This window comes from Nuphar pumila, chromosome 15 (assembly GCF_984573655.1).
Source record: "Nuphar pumila chromosome 15, dmNupPumi1.hap1.1, whole genome shotgun sequence".
NCBI lineage: Eukaryota > Viridiplantae > Streptophyta > Magnoliopsida > Nymphaeales > Nymphaeaceae > Nuphar > Nuphar pumila.
In genome coordinates this window covers 36,923,594-36,931,212 of record NC_143263.1, presented here as the reverse complement: position 1 = coordinate 36,931,212, position 7,619 = coordinate 36,923,594, and the positions used below count along the sequence as shown (strand labels likewise).

General features: G+C 38.6%; 1 protein-coding gene across 1 annotated transcript in view; it reads left to right on the top strand.

The window, feature by feature from the left end:
• The first annotated feature begins 3,480 nt into the window (after window positions 1-3,480).
• The window catches only part of LOC149815144 (uncharacterized), a 30,468-nt gene continuing 26,329 nt past the window's right edge, over window positions 3,481-7,619 (top strand). The window contains exon 1 of the mRNA XM_089988298.1: window positions 3,481-3,617. The gene's annotated coding sequence lies outside the window, so the exon portion shown is untranslated. The remainder of the gene's footprint in view (window positions 3,618-7,619) is intronic.

Here is a 7,619-nt window from a genome sequence, read left to right as displayed (position 1 = left end):
AAATGTATGTATACTTGTTTAAATGCACGATAATATGTCTCATGTATATTGGTTTCAATTTGCCTGTATTGGTAATCTCTGCCAAACTTTCACGAGTCTGACCAGTTTTATGTGTTTCAAGTGAAGTATGATATGCAACTGCAGAGCAGATGCGGAATGCTTGGGCGGCATCGAGAGCCATACTTTTCCTTTCTCGGGAATGATTGTAAAATAATAATTTTATTATTTTATATTGAGAAGACTTTGATATAAATTTGAAATTATTAAAACTAAGTTAAATTTCATTAGTGAATATTGTTTATATTGTAATTCAATTATAATGATTGATCATTTTCTAACTCACCCAAAATATTTAACCCAAAGAAAAGTTTGTTTTCGCTGTTTAAAAAAAAATCTCTTAAAATTTTAGGTTAAAATTTTGGGGTATTACACTTGTTGTGTAGTTTTGCTTCCCTTGTATGAAAAATGAAATATGCACATACATTCATTCTTGAACCATCATTTTTCTAAAGTTTTTAGAGTGTTTTCAACTTTGTCCGAACATAGGAGTTGGCCCTTATTATTTATCACCTTCGGTTGGTCTGTTTTGTAGCTGATGAGTCAACCCTCATGTTCAAAGAGTCTACACCTTTATTGACATTCAATGTATAAAGTCAGTCGAAGGTCAACTCTCATGTTTATAGAGTCGACACCTTTGTTGTTCCATGCATAATGCCAGTCAAGGGTCGATTCTTGTGTTTAGAGAGTCATCACCTTTGTTGTTTCATGTGTAAAGCCAACCGAGGATCGACCCTCGTGTTCAGAGAGAACTCTTTCTAAAAAAGAGTCGACCCCTAATAAAGCGAGTCTAACTCTTTCTAAAAAAATGAACTTCCAAAGTCGACTTCTTAGTTCCCTAAATGGGTTTACTTAGTGTATTGAGTTTGGCTTTGGTCTGTTAAGCTTGAGATTCAAGTGGATCACCTCAGGAATAGATTGTGAGGCTTATGTTTATGATATTTTTTGGTTACTCCATGAAATTATGTCAGCTGATCTAATGAGAGAGCCTGTTTGAGTTTAAATGCATGGGTACCTGAGCATGCATGAATGGTGTGATGCATAAGTTTGTGCATGTTTTCTTTTTTAGTATTTATAGTAAAAGGAGTGATGTTCTGTTAGTAGTGTAAGTGTGACACTATGTAATTTGTGCATACATTACTTGCTTGTGTTCGTATTTGCAAGTGTTGCAATACGAAATATAGAACTTATGTGAATAACTGATTTTAGTTCTTACATTGCAAGAATGTGCTATACATGATTGAATGCATGACATACGAATGGTGTCAGTTGAGTATGGCTTGTGTGGGCATTGACCTGAGGTACTGAGAGGGTACAATATTATGCATAAATTAATAATAAGCTACACTAAATGATTGATTTATTATCACCAAAGTATGTGGCTGGAGCGAGCTTGTCAAATGTGATAAAGCATTAACACTAACCTTATGGCAAATCATATAACGTTAGTTGGTCAATTGTGGGCCATCCTTAGCCACAAGGATTATGAGTCACTAGACTCTAATACTCGAGGCAGAGATAGAGCTATTGCAATATGCCTAGTAGTGCACTATGTTGACTTTAGAAAGGAATAAGGTCTCGTATTATGGGTTTGGGGGAGACAAACACCTTGATGAAGGATCCTAATCTCTGGTGCAAGTGTCTTAGTATTATTCAAGAGTTAAAAGATATGAGGTACTAATTGAATAAACACCTTTGGATAAGCCAAAGACGCCCACAAGGGCTAGGGGAGTGGTGTTCATTGGATTTAAAGCAGGATCATAATAAAAAAAATATGCATTAAGCATCACATGTAAAGCAACAAAATTAAATAATATTTTAATAAAATATTCATGCATGTAAAAGTAACCATGGCATGAGTCAGGGTATTGGTGCCTTGGCATTGAGGGTCAAATCCTGTGTTGGGAGGGTCAACCCCTGCTTATTTTGAATTGAGGTTCTATTGCAGTTGAGGTTTTATTGTAATTGAGGGTCAATCCCTATGTTTGGGGAGTCAACTCCTTTTGAATATAGTTATGAGTTGACTCTTGTGTTTGGAGGGTCGATTCTTCTTGTGCAATTGATGTTTTGTACTTTTTAGGATCAACCCTTGAGTGTAAAGGTTGACTCTTTTTTGGGTCTATTGATGTTAGGCCTATTTTTTATGATCGACTCTTGAGATTGCAAGTTTGACTCCTTTTATATGTGTGCTCTTTAGTCTATGAGTCAACCTCAATTGGAGTGAGTCGACTCTTTTTGAGTTGTTCTCTTGTGTTGAGTAAACCTGAAGGTCAACTCCTATGAGAAGGTTGACTCTTTATATTTTGATAATTAAGAATCTTTATCAAATAGATTTTTGTTTTGGCTCATACTCACTTGTGATCATGTCAGTAGTGAGACTTTACGATGACAAATTATTTCTTACTATTATCATTAAAAATTTCAGGAGCTAAGGCAAATGTGAAATAGAACGCAGTGGATACTGGAGGCTTGTGCATATTGATGGATGAACTACGAGACTTCCTTTTGAGGAACCTTTTGGGATTTTGGGATTGCAATGTATAAACTCGTATATTTATAAATAAATAAATTATAATATTTTTTGGCTAAGTGCTCAAACCCATTCTCATTAGTTATCCTTGTTTGATTGAAATTGTTTAGAAAAAACCTTTATACAACTTATATATTTTTTAATAAAGTTAAAAGTATTTTATCAAGGTAACAAAAAAAAACACTTGGTAAAATTCGAGTGTGATAATTAAATAATAAAAAACATGTCCTCATATCCTAATTTTCAAAACATTGACCATTTTTTGAAAACCTCATGATTTTGTTATGAAGGTTTAAAAAACTGATATTATATTGTAAAAAATAATATTTTCAAAATGTTTATTTGTTTAAAATAGCATATTTCATATTGTTATTAATGCAATATTTATATTTTTCTTTATATTTTAATGTTTGTTTATATTTGTGTATTTTATTATATATTTTAACATTTAGATATGTTGGAATCATTTGAGATTATTTTTTGAGAAAACGGATTTTTTAAGAGGGCTTTTGTTACACTCCTACTCAAGGGAAGCTTCTTTCCCTTGAAAGGGCTGCTTTGAAGGGAAAGTGCCTCCCCATGGTTGGAGGCATTTTGACAAGGAAGCTGTTTTTTTTGTATTTATTATGCTGGTACCACCATATTTCTCATAGATATGTTTATTTCACCCTACTACCAAGAGGTCTTATTTCCTACGAAAGGAAGCCGCTTTCATAGTAAAGGGCATGATAACTTTTGCTTAGAAAATCCCAATAAAGAGATTTGTGACAGATACCGGGTTGTTGGGTTACAACCAATCTCATGCTCGGACCCAGATGGGTCTGTCTTTCGAACCCGCACCTATCTCTCTCTTTTGTGGGCTCCATCATTCGGTGATTTGATTATCGGTGGTTCTGTCGAGACTCGAGGGGTTTTGGGGTTTCTTCATTCATTCCGAAGCGGCACGACCTTCTGATTCTCATCGCTCGTCCGCTCCCTCAGATTTGCTCTGGAGGCGCTCGTTACCCGACGGATACTTCCTCATCACTTGGTAAAAAGTTTGGTTTTTCCTCTCCCATTTCTTCTTGTATCCCTGTTCAATTCTGTCTTCTTTTCTGGGGTTTGGTTTTTGTATAGTTTCGAGCTTTTGGGTAGTGCTGAAATCTAAACGTTTGGCGTTGATCGCGTTTTTCTTGCGTTATTGTTTGATTTAGAGAAGATGGTGACGAAGAATCAGGCAAATTACTGTTGTTCTGGACGTTCCGATTAGTTTTTTACCGTTTTATCAAAACACCATAATCCACTAACGGTAATTGTTTGGACGAGACAAAAGGACTACGTGTTGATGTTTGGTTGATAAAATCGTTCCCTGCTGCATCCGTGTTGGGTATGGTGGGGAGATTTGGTAAATATAAGGATCCATCCTTTTTACTAGAGATTTTCGGCCACTACCATCCCCTTTTTTCCTTCTTAAATAATTTTAGGCTATCGAACATGGAGGAGGGTAAAAAACAGTGGTTCTGTTTGCGCCCGGCTTTCAGATTGGTGTAGAACCCTATTCTCCCCTTTAACAAGTGGGTTTGGCACGAGGGCATGCCACACACAAATCAAGTCTGCTGATAGTGTTAAGGGATGTCATGCCCACTCATTATTAGGACAATTGCTTGGTGCAATGATAAAGTGTTCGGGCTGCCAGTGAGAGATCACAGGTTCGAGTCCTAGTGCGGCCACTTATTGCAAAAGGCAGAAGGCTAGGACTGTCTCCGGTCCGCCCCTCCCCAGCACCCGGAATATGGGACCATGCTGGCCGTATGGCCCTTTTCCATTAGAAAAACTTATGGATGAAATCAGATGGTCCTCTTCTGTAGATAGGGACTTGGAGATCGCCACTCTCATGGTACTCACATTGTACAATTGCATGTTTGAGATGAAAATTTCTACCAATGGTTTGTTAATTGACTTAATTCTGTAAGTTGGTGCATACATATAGTCGTCAATTTTTAGTGTTAAATCCCTTTTTTTTCCTTGGAAATAAGCAAGCTAGGGCATACATCCCAGCGGAATTTGAAGGGAGATCCCTTGGTTATGATACTGTGGCTCTACCATTTCCATCATCCTATTTGACCCTTATTCTTAATTGAAGTTTTTTAGAAAAATATATGTTCCATATAGAGTTTGAACGATATATGTTCAAATAAGGAAAATGTATATAATTCCCAACCTAACAGGATCTGCTAGCAGGCTTCTTGGTTAGCTAAAAGGGGGTTGCTGTCGTATTTTATTTCTAGCTTTAATTTTGGTTTTGTCTGCTACAGGTAAATTGCGAACATGTTTTCCACAATACAGGTTTCCTTTTCCTTTCCCTAATTTTATGTTTACGCCACCATTCAATTAAGAAAGATGTTTCCTAACTAGGAGGTATTGACAACCAATTATTGTCTCTTGCAGTGTAATAAAATTTTATCCAAAAGACACCTCCATCTTTTCTGTTAGTTTCAAGAGTAGCATAAAATCTGTACAATGTCATGATGAAACCATAAAGACTTGGTACTTGGTTTAGACCAAGGCAAGGTGTCCTCTTTTACTAATTTCTTTTCTAACTTCATGCCATGCCACTGTGGTGACCAGAATGTCAAACTGCAAAATATAGGAAAAATGAATTTTCAATCATAATGCTAACCATTAATAAAAAAGAGGGTCATAAAACTATCTGTCGCTTGCCGCCTATGAAGCATCATTACCTTCCATAGAATACCTTTTCTTAATGCTAAAAACAACTTGCTTCTATACATGTGGTAACATGGTAATATGGACTTTCATTGCGTCAATGAACATGAACAAAGAATGTTTTGACATGATCTTGATGGCTTGACCACCTTGCCATGCAATTAAATTAATCACACACTAGTAATAAATGATGATTAACATGACTGAATGCTCTAAATGAATAAACAGAGGCCCTCCCTCTTGGCATGGATGTGCCTTAATCCCTTCTCTGGTTTCAATGGCCTTTCCTAAAAAGGGGTGAACATTAGTGTTACCAGTATGGTATCATGTCATATTGTACTATACTGTTATGGTCTTGCATGATGGGCGAACAAAATTCAATCTCCGAACGCCGCTAAGACCTCAAAATGCTGTTCGCACGTCGCTGGCTGAGTGCGGGAAGTGTTAGTCACAGTCTGTTGGTTGTGATCAACTGGCCCAGTTTATGCTCCGCTAGTGGCAAGAGGGCTCATGCGTCCTTCTAGGAGATTTGTGTGCTGGAGACACCTCGCAGCAGGGAGTCACCATGCACGAAACCAAAGGTATCAGTGATCAGGATGGTGCGGGAAGGCCAGCCGAAGTTGGCCCTTCGTCAGCAGACAGAAAGGTGGGGCGGTCACAGTCCGAGAACTGTGATCAAATGGCCCTGTTTGGACACAGATTGTGAACAGGGGATGCTGGGTCCTCCTGAGGCAATGGGTACATTGGAAGCACCTCACAGAATAGAATAGATCCACCAAACACCGCACTCAGGGGAGGTTGGGTCGCTGCAGTGCGCCTAGTCGAAGTTGGCCTGCGGCCAACTGTTGACTAACTGTACAGGCTGTCGCACATGGCACACAGTTGAGGCGTAGCACTTGAGACGCATCTGCAGTAACTGTACGTGTGATAGGAGAGGAGGAGCACAGATGTATGTGATCTTGGGTGCATGTACTGTCTATGTGCAGGATTTGTCAGTGGAGACAAATAGGGAGCACCGCTGGCGATGCACATGCTTCTGTGTGCTCAGTGATGCGTATCGCTGCTTGTGAGCCAGGGTATGTTGTGGCACGCGTTAGATGCACACAACAACATACGTTGGGGTTCGAGGAGGGGAGAAGTTTTGTCATGCAGCGCGCAACTTCAGATCTCGCCGTCTATGCAGGCACACACAGGCCAAATGATGCAGAGAGCAACGGTGATGGAGAACCACACCATCCATTCATCCACAACAACTTGAGAGAACCACACTCAAGCGAGTTTAAGAGAATTCATGAAAGAAAAGGGGAGAAGAGAAGAAGAAGAAGAAGACATGAAGAAAAGAAGGAGAAGAAGAAGACCAAAGCTCCCAATGGGGATTCTCAAGCCTCTATTTATAAATTTGGGCTTGGAGTAGAGTCCTATTCTAACTCCTAAATTTAAGCTAACCCACAAAACCAAAACTCCATCTAGTTTCCTAAAATCATAAACGACAATCAAATAGACCTAATTGGACTCTACACTTTCAGGAAAAGTAGGAGACGTTTTAGATAGGGGGATACACCCCCCTTGTGGTCCCCACTGGATTGCTCTCCTTGGTTTTGGTGTTGACACATGTTACTTGTTGGAGATGCCATTTCAATCCTAAAAACTACATAGGATGTTGACACTTGTCTTGAGTAGGGCCCACTCTTGACTGGGCTGTCCACATTAGCATTGGATCGTGGATGCTATTTGAATCTGGATCATTGGTTGGTTCTAGATCATTACCGGTTTTTGGATCTTAAACTAGATTTGGATCAAGAATGACCATTGGATATTGATCTGTACAAACTTTACCATTTTTTTTTTAAAAATAAACGGATCAAATACTAATATCCAAACACAATGACCAGCTACACCCCCTCCATTGGAGCAAAAAATTACAAACAACAACAACAACTACGCCTTCATCCCAAAACAATTGGGGTCGGCGATATGAACCAACAAAGAAAATCATTATGGGTCTTCCACATGAATCCTTCTCCTCCATTCATTTCTATCCAATGCCATGTCCTCGGTGAGGTTCAAAGCATTCATATTCTTTCTTATCACCTCCATCCATGTCTTCCTAGGCCTACCTCGCCCTCTTTTAACTAATATATTTTCCCATTTCTCCATCCTTCTAACTGGAGCATCATTAGGCCTTCGTCGAATATGTCCAAACCACCGTAAACGATTCTCTCTCATCTTATTTTCATTGGAGCAAAAAATTGAAACATTAAATTTAACTAAAATCCAAAGCACACGAAAGTAAATTGGTGCCAATTTCAGACCATAACAAATACAA